The sequence below is a fragment of the Pinus tabuliformis genome, chromosome X, assembly GCF_031772625.1.
Source record: "Pinus tabuliformis cultivar Carrire ecotype Pingquan chromosome X, CPIR1, whole genome shotgun sequence".
NCBI lineage: Eukaryota > Viridiplantae > Streptophyta > Pinopsida > Pinales > Pinaceae > Pinus > Pinus tabuliformis.
In genome coordinates, this window is record NC_142308.1 from 612729452 (window position 1) to 612745987 (window position 16536).

A 16536-nucleotide genomic window follows, 5' to 3' on the forward strand; every position below is an offset into this window, starting at 1 on the left:
GGCGACCTCTCCAGTGTTAAGGAGCTCAGTTTCCATCTTTCGTTCCCGGCTTGCGTGAGTATGGAAGACCCACTTCATAAAAATTGCCAGGTATTACTGTTGCGCCTTCGTAGCTCCTGTCAACTGCGATTCAGTTAAATTCTAGCATATACAAATAGATCCCTTCCCTGTCCAGGTGGGTACTCTATGCATCCCCTAAACGGGCTATTCTTTGGTTGTGTGCATGGTTATTCTAAGTATCATGGTTTCGTTCCACAAAACGATCACTCTCAGAGGATCTCTGCTTCGAGTGTATCGCTGGATTCTTCTTGTGTATATTTTACTGTAGGGAGACAAAATAGTTATTCTCTCTTCCTTTTCCTCTGCTTACAATCACAAAGTCTATTGTTTTTGTTGTTTCTGAAAGAGGTTCATTTTTCTGGAAACCGAAACGTTCCATATATCTAATATAGCCCTTCTGGGTAGCTTCTCTCGGTAGTTTGCCTGAACATTAGAAAACGCAGAGCCATAGAGTGGGCTTCGCATACTTCAGGTTTGTGTTCTATGCATGTTAACTGCATGTTAGCGAAACTATGTGAAACTGTTGAAATATAACTTTGAGAAAGGAATACATGTGCAAGGAAGCAGTACAATAGTTATTACCTGGTATATAAACATAAGCAATGTGTGATATGTTTTAAAAAGGAAATATGGACTGGCAAGACTAATGAAAAGATCTCTTTAGATGTTGATTATTGATTGAATCATATTGTAGCTAATCTTGTCACCAAGATTGTTATTATGACATGCTTGCTCATGCAGATGAGTAGATGATAAAAGATCCTTTTTAAAGGTTGTGTAATAAATTATTGATAATGTATCTAATATTGTTGCCAAGCTTGTTGTTAACAGCATTGACAGGACACCATGACGGTTGGTGCCAAAGGAAGGTGATGTTTAACATTGACGGGATAAGGATTATTCGTCCATACAGATAAGTCCAAGCTGCAGTATTATCCATTGCTAGAACAATTATGCCACAAGGATGATTGCAAGTGGCGGTATGTAAATTGTATTAGCTGGTAGCTAGTTATATGATAACTTAATGATAACTTATTGTAATGATTTTATAACAATGGTTAAGGGATGGAATCCCTTATAAGCCATTGAGTGAGGGGTGAAATCCCTCACGAGCGTTTAATAAGAAGATTAAACGTTTGCTGGTTTTCACCCTATGGGGTTTCCAGGGTATATCCGTGTTCAATGGTGTGATTGATGTGATTGCCTTATGCGTCCGTTGTTGATGATGGTTCTTTATTTGTTATGACAAGCATAATGTCTTAGTGCATGATTATTTAATATGGTTAAGGATATCAAGTAATGGATGCAGGGATTCATGAGACAGCTTATGTCAGAACACTACCACATGGATGGTTAACGGTTATGAAAATGGATATATAACTTATTGTCTTTCACTGCAATTTACTTGATGTATTAGTGAATGTTATATCTAATGGTTAGTGATTATTTGTGGAGTTGTTAATTGATTAATCACTTGTGGTAATTGTATAAATTAATTCTAACTCCCTACTTTTACCCGTGAGGTTACCGGGGCATGTGACACTTTTTTTTTTTGGTAAACTTGGCAGTTCCTCTATTTATATTCTATTTTCAAAAATTTTAACAACCATTTTCTCGAGCTTCCCTAAAGAAAACAGATAACCACCTGTAAGCTTTAAACCCTATACAAAATTTAAATAGGTTTATTGCTATCCATCTAGCATCACTCTTTTGACTATCAATACTACTCTTCTTAGAAATCAAATTAAACATGTAAATACATTTCATCAAAAGGAGATCATTTTGATATCAAACTGGTTCACTCCTCATCAAAGGGTATTACACGGGATGGTGCCTTGGCACTGGATCCTTGAATCTGGCTCAAACGCTCAATTCTAGGGCCAGGTTATTTCTGTAGGTCTATATCTCAATTGTCGCTATCTCCATGAGTAGTTCTACCCTCACTCTATCCTTCTCCTTGTTCTCGCACAGTTTGCTCTAGGTGTAAGGTCATGGCCCATGCCACCAAGTTCTTCATTATCTAGTACTGTTGTATGGTTTTCTTGAAAAGGGAATGCCTCCCACTAGTGTTCCCGGGGTCGGGAACCATGATTTCCCATTCTTCCATGGGGATGTCCCAGTGCTTGATACTGTCATTGAGTTCTCTCTCCCAACTTGTGATATGGGCTCTAATGTCGGGGGATTCCGTGTCATGTAGGCGTTGATGATTGTCTTCATATGTTCACTACCTCGTTTCCTAACTCTTTCCACTTGTTCCTTCTTCAATCTTGGTTACTCTCTTTCCTCTCCTCGGGGCCATTTTGCTTCTTGTCTAGCTACAGCTATCTTTTTCCTAGTGTTCTCTGTTCTGTTCATTGTACTTTCCCAGTAACAAAATTGATGTATTTATCAGAATTAAAATATTGAATTAAAGAAATTTCCCAATTGCTCATGTTCTTTCCCTTTCCTTTATTTGCTACCTTCGGGTTTTTGGTCAGAATGGGTTTAGATCTGGTCCTTTTTTTGGTCGAGGTTGGGAATTTTCTTGGGTTTCTTCCTTTTCCACCAGTAGCAGCGATATGTGCCCTGCCTTTCCATTTTAGATGACCTCATGGGTTCCTCCCGAGATGAGGTCTTGTTTTGTTTCCACCTTTCCCAAGGTCTCCCTATGTTGTCTACAGGTTTCCTAGAGCTGGCTCTCCTACCCTCCCCCATAGGTTACAGGATTGTGTGGTACCCTCTAAACCTTAGGATTTTCCCCTCTGAGGTTGCTTCCCTTTTGTCTACTAGCTTGCTCCCCTCAATTCCTAAAGACCTCGCTTGGGACATGATATTTCGGGCAATACTACAGGCTTTTTTCCCAGGATGGCCCTCTCCCTTCCTTGGTATAAGCCCCTCCCTCCCAATCTCCCTACCCTCGAAATTAAGGTGCTATGCAGAATTGGTTTTGTCCTTATCTCAGGAAGTTCTGATATCCTTTTTTAGAGTCTTATACATGTTCCACCTTATTCTTCCTATATTCCTACTGAAAATACTTTTGAGTCTAGCAGGAATGTGGAGCGAAAGGACTACATACCAACTTTCCAATCTATTTCCTCTTCCTTCTGCCTCCTGTGTCTTCTCTCTTTTGCCACCTTCCTTGTCGCCAACTTTCCTCATCTTCGTCTACATGCAATTTGCTATATTCTTATTTTCGTTAAGTTTTATTCCTCTCCTCCTACGGTCCCTTGTCTTTACTCCCACCTATCTCGTTTTGTTACTGGCATAGATCCCTTCACCCTCATCTTGGGATGCTACCCTTCTGTCCTTTCTGTCATCACCTATCATTAATCCACACTTTCTCTCAACTGCTCTTTTCATGTTACTACTGTCCTTGTTGTGCCACTTGGTATCATTCTTCTTCCCGCCTTCCTGCTCTCTGCCTTTGCCCTCCTCTGTGTCATTCTCATCCGTCACTGCCCTAGTACTCTCAGGAGTTGTACCTTCTCTGCCCTTCTCCATCACCTGCCTAATTACCTGTCTACTCACATCATCCTCCGCGTCTATCCTTTCCCACACCTATTCTCTTCCTTCCCCTTCCCGACCACGCCTCCCTGGTCACTAGATTTTCTATGGTGTTCCTCTATCCTTCTTTGTCCTTTTTGAGGAGTTTCATTAAGTTTGCCATCTCCTCCGTGTGTATTAGCTCAGCCTCACTTGCATCCATCGTTCTTCCACCATTCCCGCAACCTCAATTTGCTAGGTTGTCTATTGGTTCGTTGACCTTCCTTCTCATATGGGTGGGAAGGATGTAGGCTACCTGTCTTAGTAGTTTACTTATCTCCTTCACCAACGAGGCAATTCTCTAGCTACAACTGAATTTTTTTGCTTATATTCCTTGCTATAGTTGTTTGACTATATCCACTACCAGTTTCACGTCTCCTTCTACCTGAAGCTTTTGGTATTCGTCCCTTATGGCAATTTCTAGCCCTCTTTTTAGTGCATGAAGCTCTTCTTTCTTGTTTGTTGCATTGCTGCAGTCCATCGCTTAGATCCTGAGCGTCATTCCCCTGTCGTCTCTGAATACTCTGCCATTCCCTCCCTTGGGTTTCCTTTCGCTACCCCATCAAAATTCAACTTGATGAACCCCTTTTGGGGATTTCTATAGTGATTGACCTCTTCCATCTCATTATTTTTGTGTTTCCTTGCTATCTTATTCATCATACTAGGTTTTAGTTATAGGCGTGTCATTATTCTTGTCTTTATTTGATCAGTTTTCCAATCCTCCTCATACCACCTCTCCATGAGAATGGTCTCTCTTATATTATGGATGATTTGGTTCAATATCTTGTTATTTTCTCTACCATCCTCCTAGAAAATTAGGCAGTTCCACTCTTTCCATATGCTCCATAAAACGAATCCTATTGAGAGTTTCCAAGCCCTGTTCAGGATTGTATTCTCGTAAGGTTCATTCCTCCAATTCTCTATCATTATTTTCATGTTGTTTATGTCTCTGTCATTGTTTTCAAAAAGTTTTTAATGTTGTCTCAAGAGGTTGTTGCTCACTTTGCAATAGTTGGTTAAGTGCTCCATGGTTTCTTCCTGTTCTAAGGAGAGGGTGCATCTCGATGGGCCTTGCATTTCTTTTTCTCTCAACTAGTCCCATGTTAGTGCTCTCCTGTGGCTCAGGATCTAGGTAAAGAATGCTACCTTTGGCCATGCTTTTGTTTTCCAAATGCTTTCCCATTTTTTTGTTCATGGGTTTGTGTTGTATCTTGCTTTTAGATGGTATCCTTTTGCTATTGTGAACATACCTTTGATTCTATTTCCCCATCTTAGAGTGTTTGTCCCTTCTTTAACCACTATTTTCCTTGTTGCCATTTCCTTTTCATATATTTCCCAGTGAGCTGTTATAGGTGTGTTAGTGTCAGTGTCTTCACACTGCCATTAGTGATCAAATTTACTCTTTTGCATTTCATACTAGGTGTCCCATTTTGATGAGTTGCATTCCATTAGGTCATGAATCAACTAATGGTAAGGTTCATTTCAGTTTTTTCTATCATGACATATATCTATTGACCTCCTTTCATACCTTTCAGTCCATGATTCATGTTTATTTTCAATTCATTTCATCAATTTGGTCTTAGGTTTTAGGGTTTCAATGTCATTAGGTATTAGGGTTTTCCCATGGTCAACTTTTCATTAACTATTGATTAATAATGGTCAGCAAACACATGAGGATGACAATAATCATCAGAAAAGTTTTAATCTCTTAATTTGTAAGCTTAATAATTTTTTTCACCTCAAAACGAGTTTTGAGGTGAAAATATAGCATTGGTATATTATTTGTAAATTTCATGTAATTTTATTATTTCTCATATGTAATTAATAGTTTCATGCTGCTCCTAGTTACCTGTTGATATTTCCAAGTACATGCCACTGTAAAAGTCAAAGAAATCAAGCATCAGTTCACCAATTCAAGCAAAAGATCAAGCCATCCAAAAACAGAGTATTTGAAAAGCAAATAGACATTACAAAGTGGGTTTTGAAAATTAAAAAAATCAAAGTTGAAGAGCTATATAAAGATCATCCCTCTCTTAAGTCATTTCACTGTTTGAGTTGAAGTCCATGAGCTAAAAACGCAATTTTGAAGTGTTATTGAGCAAAGGGGTGCATTCACTATGTTTTTGGAGAAATATAACTAGCACTACACACCAAAGGTCGGTGCTACGCATAGAGTTGGCACTATGCACCTGGGTGATTTCTGTAGTGTAAAATTGAACTAGCGCTATGCACCTGGGTGAGTGCGCTACGCACCTAGCAGCTAAGCTACATATCATTCCAAATCACCTCAATTCACCTCAAAACTTCCAAATTTCATCTTTGCAAGTAACTAACAACATCATTCTTGCTAAAAATGGTTGTTGCATCAGTTTTTGGTGATTTTGTCTCTCAAGAATTAAAACTGTAGTTTTCACCAAACTATCTCATAAATTGAAAAGTTCACTCATATTTTGTTGTCCTTTATCATCTATTTGTTGTTCCCTAAACCCCATCCCCTCATATATTATTCCCTAAACATCATTCCCTCATACATTTTCCCCAATTCCCAAACCCTACTCACTTCCTAAATCCCATTCCCACTCTTGTTCACCCTCACCTATTTACCTATAAAATCTCTTCATACTCATCTTACATTCATTCCCCCCTATCTCTTCATTCACCACAAGAGAAATAGCTATTGGAGAGGGATAGTGAGTATGAACTCAAAGAAGAAACCCTTAGTGACAGTTCTAGGGAGAGAGACACACACGGTAGGAAGCCTCATAAAGGAGGAAAACATATCAGAGAGGAGCCTACGAGTTTGAGGGAGTTGCAAGCCTGCCCATTTTCCATTTCTTGTTTTAAACATCAGTCATGTTTTGGTTTCTGTGAAATGGTGGAAAGGGTTAAATTTCATCATGAATTAGTAAGGTTGTTTGTGACACATTTGGAACACAATGAGGTAAACCTTACTGGAGTTACATTCACTTTGTCACCAGCTATTATTTCAAAGGCTACAGCTATTCCAAATGTAGGTGAAAAGTGGAACAAAGGTCAGGACATTGACAGAGAGTACTATGAGCCTTACATCAAGGCTAAATACCATGGCAAACTCAAGAGAGTATTCCCATTTAAATTATTGGAGGACACATTTTCTCCATTGATGAAGATCATCGTCAAGTACTTTACTTGTGAAGGTAGGTTCTCCCACTTGTATGCCTACCACATTAGACTACTGATGCATTTCACTAGGGTGAGAATGATGAATATCCCTTACTTCATGTTCAAAAACATTGAGAAGATGGCACTCATTGTAAAGAAGAAATCATACCTCCAGTAGTTAACTAGCATCTACCATTGCTCTTTGATTAAAATCATTGTTTTACATCAGCTGAACCTTCTTAACATGCCATGGGAGACTTTCATTTCTCATGAAATGTTCAAAGGCCCTCAAGTCTTTTCATGAGTGCCGCATGAAGAAAGTGGACCTCTAGGACATGAAAAGGTCCAAGAGATTAATACTGTTGGAGTGCGAGTATTTGTGATATATGAGAGAGGCACTAAGAAACTTTTTGTAGCTGTTAGGCGAGTATTATCTCCACAAGGTGTGGAAGGGGTCTCTCCTTCATCTTCAGGCTACAGGTAAATGTTATCTCCACAAGGAGTGGAAGGGGCTTTGCCTTCTTCTTTAGATAAACAGGTACAGGTTGAGCAGCAACACAAGGGAAAATGTAAAGGAAAGAAAAATATACATAAGAAGGATCTTGGAGATGGGCAAGAGAGAGACTTTGACCTTGTTGATCATGAGGAGACAAAATGAGTTGATGTCATTGACTTGGATACTCAAGATCTAAAGATTGTCAAAGACATGATCATAAAAGAGAAAGAGGCTGAGATACAAGCTTTGTCTGACAACTTAGAGAGGGATAAGTGGATCATCAAATATCTAGAGCAAGAAAACAAACAATTGACCGACAAGCAAGTCCTCATGGAGCTGCAAATGATCAAGGAGAACAGGCAAAAGGCTAAAAAGGCAAAGGTCAAGTTGACCTCAATTGAACAAGAGATCGAGAATGATCGAGAAACTTGGCTTGAAAGGGTCAACATACACCTTGAGGGGTTGATTGGGAAGGCCAATAGAGACAAGAAGATGCTTCATCATATGGCCTACCACTACATGACCTGAAACAAAATCTGCAACATAAGAATGAGGAAGCTTAAGGCTAGGTTGAGGAAGGCCTTAAGGAGAAAAAAGGAGCAAGAAAAATAGAAAATCTTGGCTAAAGGACCACTAGCCCATCAAAGAAATTAATGATAGTGCCTTGTGCCAAATCTAGGCAAGTTTTGACAAATTTTGGTCATTTTCAATTTTTGTAACATCGAAATTTGCCCTAGGTGCATAGCGCCACCAGCGCTACACTTTTCACTGGAGGACTTTTTGAATAAATGGCTTGTATATTTGGATTCAGCATGATGAGAGCATCAAACCCAAAAAATATCAACAATTTTGGAGCAAAAATTGGTCACCAAAAGGTCAAAAAACTATCAAAAAAATGACCTCTCTATCTCTTTTTGGACACACAGAACCAGCCTTGGGATATTTCACTTTTGAAGGGGAAAATGACTTCCAAATGCAAGCATTCAAGATGTTCCAAAAACTAGACAAGAAAAATTTTCCAATGAGCTATCTTGGGCTAAATTTGGCTAAGGGGAAGGCCTCCAAAAGTTGCTTCAAAGTGGAACTACGCACTTGGCTAGTGGCACTATGCATAGAGCCAGTTTGCCCAAAAATCGAGTCTTTGCCTAGTTTTTCTACAAGTTGACTTTTTCTCTCATCATGGGTGAATTTATGATTGTAAATGATGCTATGCTATGTAAATGTAATTGTAAAATGACCTTATAGGGTAGATTCATCATTTTGAGGTGGTTTTGGGGTCAATGAATCAGTTTCCATGCTTATAGAGGTAAGTTGTTCCACTGCCTATATTCCTGTTCCTTGTTGGGAAATGGTTGTAATAGTCCCTTATCTCTTGGATTCGACCCTTGATGGCTAGCTTAGGTGGTTTTGATGTCTATATTATGTATTTTTTCAATCATTAGAAAAGGTTGGACTCTCTTGTATGCTATGAGCTACATTATACATCTTTACAACAGTTTGGCAAGGAAATAAACCAAGATTTGCAGTTATTTTTGTGAGATACTTGTGGTAAAGTGTTTTTGCATAGTTTCTCCTTTTGTTATTAGTTTTTCTCGTGTGTTATGTGTGCCAAAATATAATTCATTCTTCTAAACTAAATGAAATCAAGTTAGATAGGTAGCATACATTGGTTACAGTGCTCCGCCTTAGGAATCCATTTTGTTTTTGATGTTTTCTATAGTTCGAAGAGGATACATGATCTCTTCATTCCCTCCTCAGCTCCTCATTAGTATTAGACCTGCCATCTCACTTGATTACAAGTACCAAAACACTTACCTACCTCGCCCCATAGAACATCCTACATCCTGACTTCATTTCTCGGACCTAAAGCTGCGTGCTCCATTTGATCGAGCAACAAAACCATAAAAATCAACCAAAACCCTACACCTACTATACCTAGCCTAAAATCCATATTTGATTCAGTCATCTCAACTGATATTGACAAGGAGAGAGCCCTTTCTTGGCCTCGTAGGGCTAGCTACGAGGTTAAGCTTGGTTTGTGGTTATCCTAGGATCGCCTCCCTTCAACCTGAGGTCAATATAGCCTCTAACAAGGTGATTTTGGCTATTTTTCCTTTTGTTTCAACTTTCTCCAATATCCATCTGACTTCGGGCTCCAGTAGTTGCGTACTGTATCGCCCTAAGTTTGGATGGTGAACTGGTGGATCTCTTGGAGTAGAGGCTGTTGGTTGAGTTTTTCTCTCTATTGCCACGCCTCTTCCCAGAAATTCACTTCATCCCCCTCTCTTACTTCCTAGAAGTTATGCTCCCTAATCAGATACCTATTGGTTCTTACCAAGTTCCAGATTGCAGAGCCTTTCTTCTTAGTTTGGCTTCTTAGCTTTCCTTCTAGAGACCTGGGCATCTCATATTTTCTCTCCCATAGTCTTTTCCATGGGTCATCCCCTCCCTGTATCCATCACCAGCACAACTTTACCCCCATTACTTGGTTTAGGATGTATGGGTCTCTCAAGGCTAGTCCTCATTCTTTTAGGGATTTACTTAGCCAACTTCAGGATAGAAGCGCCCATTTTTTTCTCTTACTCAACCCTTTCCGTAGGAACTTTTTGAACATATCTACCATTTTTTGGCAGATTGTTTTAGGTGTGCCTTGGTTGGTCAATTAATAAATCGGTATGGATTGGAGCACCAATTTTAGCAGGATTATGAGGCTCGGGATGTTCAACACCCTGAATGTCCAATTTTGCATTCTCTTTTGAATCTTACCCATCACAGTTCCCCAATTAGCAACTCTATTTTTCTTGTCATTTAACAGTATGCCTAAGTACTTTGTAGGGAATTTCCCGACTCTGAATCCCATGGTTCTTGCAAGGAAGGCTTGGGAGGAAGCTCAGGCATTGAAGAAGTAAATTTGAGATTTTTCTTTACTTATCTCTGTCCCCGAGGCCCCTGTGAATTCCATGAGAATTTCCATTATTTTTTTTTCTTCTTTGAGTGTTGCTTGTCCGTATAATATAACATCATCAAAAAATTGTTGGTGGGTTAGAGGTAGGTCATTTCCCCATAGTCGTAATCCCTTGAGTTATTTGTTATTAACTTTAGCTTTTATTAGTCTTCCTAGTCCATGAGTTGCGAGGATAAACAGGAACGAGGATATCGGGTCACCATACCTGAGTCCTCTCGATGGATTGAAGGTTTCTATTGGTGACCCGTTTAGTACTACTGACATAACTGGCATAGTTATCATTGAAATTACCTAGTTTATCCACCTCTCGTTAAAGTAGTATGCCTCTAGGATTTGTTGGAGGTATCCCCAACTAAGTCTGTCATAAGCTTTAGCTAGGTCTATTTTTATCAGCATCCATTTGATTTTTGAATTTTTCAGTGAGTGGATTGCTTCTTGTGCCACCACTATGCCATCTATTATTTGTCTGCCTTTGAAAAACCTCGTTTTCTCCTTAGATATCAGCTTGGTAGTATTGGTTTTAGTCTATTCACCATGATTGTAGCTAGTATTTTATATATAATGTTGTAAAACGCTACCATTCGGAACCCTTGTGGTTCTTCTGAGTTCTCAGTCTTTGGTATGAGGGCTAGGAATGTAGCATTCAAGGTTGGGTGCATTCTTTTGGTGCATTGAGAATCTTCTATTGCATTCACTATATCTTGACTCATGAAGCTCCACGTGGCTTGGTAGAATTATGAGGTGAATCCATCCGGCCCAGGTGTTTTATTATTTGCCATCTTTTTTATTACCTCCTCGAGCTCTGCTTTCATTATGACCCTTAAGAGTGCCAAGTTCTAGCCTCTAGTCACTATTTTGGGGATATGTTGACTTATTTTATCAATGTCGTCCTCCCTTCTAATATTGGATTCTATTAGAATCTCTTTAAAATGTTGTACCATCAAATTCTCCATTTTAGCTTTCTATGTTAGCATGTTGCCTTGGTTGTTTTTTAGGGGGAATATTCTATTTTTCTATCGATGTTGTAGCATTTCCTTATGGAAAAATTTCGTGTTTCTCTCTCCTTATTTTAGTCATTGGATTCTCGATTTTTGTTTCCATAAGATTTCCTCTTATTTTCTTCCTTCCTCGAGTTTATTTAGCACGAGTCCTTCTTCTTCTGCCACTTCTTCACTTCTCCCTTCAACTATGATTTTCTGTTGTATTCTTTTGTTCTTTATGTGGAGCTTTTCTTTTTCCTTTTGAATATTTCCAAGTTCTTCTCTGTTCCACTTCTTTATCCTTCCTTTTACGTCTTTTAATCTAAGTTGGACAGTGTGTATTTTATTTCTTCCTTCCATCCCAATCTGAGTCTCCTTCCACCAATTTTTCCTCTTTTCTATGAAGGTGGGATCTCTTAACCAGAATGCCTCAAACCAAAAGGGTCTATTCTGGTTCTGCTTGTTCATTGCTATTTCTAATTTGATGGGTAAGTGATCCGACCCTAGACACGGGAAGGTTGTTGCTTCATAGAAGATATCTTTTCCAATGAAGTGTTCTATTGCTAGGAATTTGTCTAACCTTGATGTTATTTGTCTGCTCCCTCCTCTTCGATTGTTCCATGTGTATTTTCCATTTATGGTTGGGATATCTACCATTTTCAATTCTGCGTGAAGGTCCCTGAATCTCTCCATCTCTGGCTCTTCTCTTTACAGTCCACCTTTCTTCTCATATTTTGATGTTGTCATGTTAAAGTCTCCTGCTATCAACCACAGCTTTTCTTCATGAAGGTTTCCTAGCTACTGAAGTTGGAGGAGGAAGCTTCCTCTTTCTCCTGGTCTATGAGGGTCATATACTGTTGAAACTAGAAACCATTCTCTATTTCCTATTAACTGGAACTTCCCCATGAGTATTCTTTTCATACCTATCGAGTAGTCTGTTTTGATTTCTGCACGGTTCCATAGTATTGTTATGCCTCCCACACTACCTTTCACATCTATGGTCATGCATTCATATTTCGGTTTGATTTTATTTAGGATTTCCTCCATTTTACTTCCTGAGATTTTCGTTTTGTGTAACAACATTAGTTGGGGTTTTTCTTTTCTTAGCATGTCCACTAAGTGTCTCTATTTTCCTTTACTATTCAGGCCTCTTATATTTCAGGATGTGATTATCATTGAGGTACTTGGCTTGACTGGTGGAATACCACCGAGAGCGGAACTACTCTCCCGGTGTTCACTAACATTTATCCCATGATCTGTATCGATTCCTATATATTTCACCTACCCCTTTTTTTCCCGTCTTTTGTTTTGCTTTGATGGTCTTGAGTATTATCTTGTTGGAGGCCTAGTTTTTCTACCATTTCCAACTTTCTATGTCCTTGTTTCACTTGGCACTATTGAAAAGTTTCTCTATATATTCTTTTTTCTCTTCTGGAATCAATCTTTCATCGAGGTGTCTCCATTCATCTAGTAGTTTCCGCAATACTTCTTCTTCTGAGCTTAGTTCTTCTCCTCTGCTTGTGTCGATTTCCATTACTACATTGTCCATTTTCTCCCTCACTTCCTTTTCCTCCTTCTCTCTTGGTTCACTTTGTGCCTTTCTCTTAGTATGTGATTTGCCTTGACTTGTGTTGCCTTCCTTTCCCTTTTCTCCATGATAATCCATTGTTTGGGTCTCATTATCTTCTTCTTCTTCTTGTAAGATTTTAAAGCTATTTGTATTACTTGGCTCGGTTTGTTGTTCTTTCCTTCCTTCACTAGGGTTCTCTCTTGTGTGTCGTATTTTTCTTTTTACTTCGTGAAACCCTTCCTTGTCTTCTTGATTTTTCCTTTGTTGTTTGTTGCTTCGCTCCTCTTCTTCGATGTTAAGTGGGCATTCCTTCAACAAATGTACATAATCATGACATCTTCTGCATCTGAATGGAATATGCTCATAGTCAAGGGTTTGTTGCCATACTTCCTCATGGTACTCTAACTCGACTATGTCTCGAATAGGGTATGCTATATTCATGTTGACACAAATTCTAGCATATGAGGTGTATCTTCCATTTTTTGTAGTTTTAGCTATTTTAACAAAGCTTCCTATTGTGTTTCCTATACCCTCTAGGATTTTTGGATCCCAAAAATCCATTGGTAGCCCGAATAACCTTACCCATACCCGAGCTGCTAAGAATTTTTCTTTATGTGGGTTATAACATTCCTCCGAGTATCTCATAAAGAGTCGAGCATTATAATGAAAGTATGGACCATTTTCAAACACTTTTTATTTATCTTGCATGTTTGAGAAGATTACTGTGAAGAAGCCTCTTGCTCCGAGCTTTAGCTCGATGTGGCCTCGCAGTTGCCATTTTTGCTAGATCCATCTTGTGAGGTCCTTTTCCATCGGCCAAACTCAGATGAATTTGCATATTAGTGCATAGTCTTTCATGTAGCTTCTGTATTGCTCCAATTTATTCATGAGGATTATAAATCTTGGTTTCTTCGCCGCACATGGTAAACACTTGTCCCTGGTGCCTACGTGTCATGGTGCTCCAAGGACATGCCCCAGTTTTCTTGTTTCTTCCACCTCGTTGCTCGTGTTCTTTCCTTCCCCGTGCAGCTCCATCTCCATAGGAGGGGATCTCTCCCCTCCTCTCTTCCTCTCTCATTTCTGCTCCATAGGAGGGGATCTCTCCCCTCCTCTCTTCCTCTCTCATTTCTATTAGTGCTTGGTTTAGGTGTTTGTGGCTTGCCATAGTTTTTGGTTTTCCTCCTAGCCTAACTCATTGTGGGTTGACCATTAGGGTTGGAGAGCTCAAAACCTTTAAAACGGCAACCTCAAAACAATTTTATTAATTAATTTAAAATACAATATTATGTTGTATTAAAAAATAATATATTTAAAAATGATTTAAACTCATACATATTATAAAGATATATTTTTTATAAAATGTTTTTGAAGAATATGCCCCAAATAAATGAGTTTATGTTGGGACTTAAACCCACCCACATCGCTAAAAAGGTGATTGTTCACTAAACAACTTTAACTCAAATCCATTTATTTTAAAAAATTAAATTAAAATTATATACTAACAAAATGTGTTTTTATAATTGATGGTGTTAATTGTGACCATCATGAAAAACAAAATTTTAATTTAATGTAAACAATTTTATGAAAAAATTAAATATCCCAATTACAAGTCAACATGGCAAAGAATTTTAAAAATTTGTGCAAAATTCTATGAGTGAAAAATAACTTTACTAACATCTATTTAAAAATCCATATATATATATATATATATATATATATATATATATATATATATATATATATTATTTTCACATAAACAAAATAAAAGAATTCAATTAATGTAAAAATAATTCAGTTTTAATTATTTAAAATAATATAATAATAATTATTTAAATTAAATTCATTAGCACTTTAACATTTTACAATAATTTTCTATTAAATCAAATACTTATAAAGCTGTGTCATTATTAAATAAATGATTTCAAAACTTTCTTTAAATGCTTTTTTATATGAAATCATTTTTTTATATATAATGTTTTTATTAAACCATTTTTTTATATTATTTAAGTCATTTTAACTTCAATTTTAGAATTTTGATGACTTTTTTTTAGAAGTAATTATTTTATTTGTGAGATATAATATGATAAAAATTATAAAAAAGTAAAAAAAAAATATATGATGATGATGATGATGATTATGGTTAAATTTGACAAAGATCAATATGATTTATAAGATTTACAAGGATCAATGTTCCATTAAACTTCAATATAATAAAGAATTACCTAAATTCTTTAATATTTTAAGAAACAATTAAAAATAAGATCAATGTTCTATTAAATTTAAATAAAATAAAAAATTACCTAAATTCTTTAATATTTTAAGAAACAATTAAAAATAATTTCATAATAATGGAAAACAATTTTTTTTAATAAAAATAATTTCATAATAATTAAAAATGAAAAATCTAGATAAAAAATTAACAACAATTTCATAATTGATAAAATTTAATAAAATATGTAATTATATTAAAAATAAACAAAATTATATATGCATATTTCAAAAGAATTCAACACTCCATTAAAATTACTTAAACAATATTCTTTTAAACAAAAAATAATGGTAATTATATTAAAAATAAATAAAATTATATATCAAAAATTCCACACTCCATTAAGACAGCTTGAAATAACAGCTCTTTATACTGTTCAAAATAACAACCTGAAATTGTGAATGTAAACAGAATTTTGAATAGTATAACCTGAAATTGTGAACGTAAACAAAATTTGTAATATTATAAAATATGTTCATGGGTTATTTAGTTGTGTTCCCATGTTATAAAATCCAAGTTCGTGTAGACCGAGCAAGTAGCTCTGTGGAGGAGGAACGATAGCCTGCAAAATACTCATAAAGCCTTGTCATTATTAAATTTCAAAACTTTCTTTAAATGACTTTTTATTATTAAATTAATTTATTAAATTAATGTTTTATATATATAATGTTTTTATTAAACCATTCCTTTATATTATTGATCTTTTTTAATTTCAATTTTAGAGTTTTTACTATTTTTTTAAAATAATTATTTTAAAAATTATGTGTGAGATATAACATGATAAAAATTAAAGAAAGTAAAAAAAATATAATGGTGATAATGATAATTATGGTTAAATTTGAAAAAATATCAATATGATTTATAAGATTCACAAGGATCAATATATTCTATTAAACTTAAATAAAATAAAGAATTATCTAAATTCTTTAATATTTTAAGGAACAATTAAAAATAATTTTATAATAATGAAAGAGAAAAAATTTATAATAAAAATAATTTTATAATAATTAAAAATGAAAAATTGATATAAAAAAATTAATAGTAATTTTATAATTAATCAAATCTAATAAAAATAAATAAAATTATATATCCAGATTTCAAAAAAATTGGAAACTCTATCAAAACCACTTGAACAATATTTTTTTGAAAAAATTCTGTAATTATATTAAAAACAAATAAAACTATATATCCATATATCAAAACCACTTGAACAATATTTTTTTTTGAGAAAAATTCTGTAATTATATTAAAAACAAATAAAACTATATATCCATATTCCAAAAGAATACACACTCCATTAAAACTCTTCAAAAACCACTTGAAATAACAGCTCAAAACAGTCTGAAATTGAAATTGTGTTCCCATGTTATTAATCCATGTTCGCATAGACGGAGCAACTCGCTCGGTGAAGGAGGAAGGATAGCCTGCAACATGTCAAAATTTCTCAATCATTAAAAAAGAACCCAATGCATACTGCGGATAGAAATAAATTCCCAAGACTGAAATTAGATATACTCATCACGCATGGTGTGT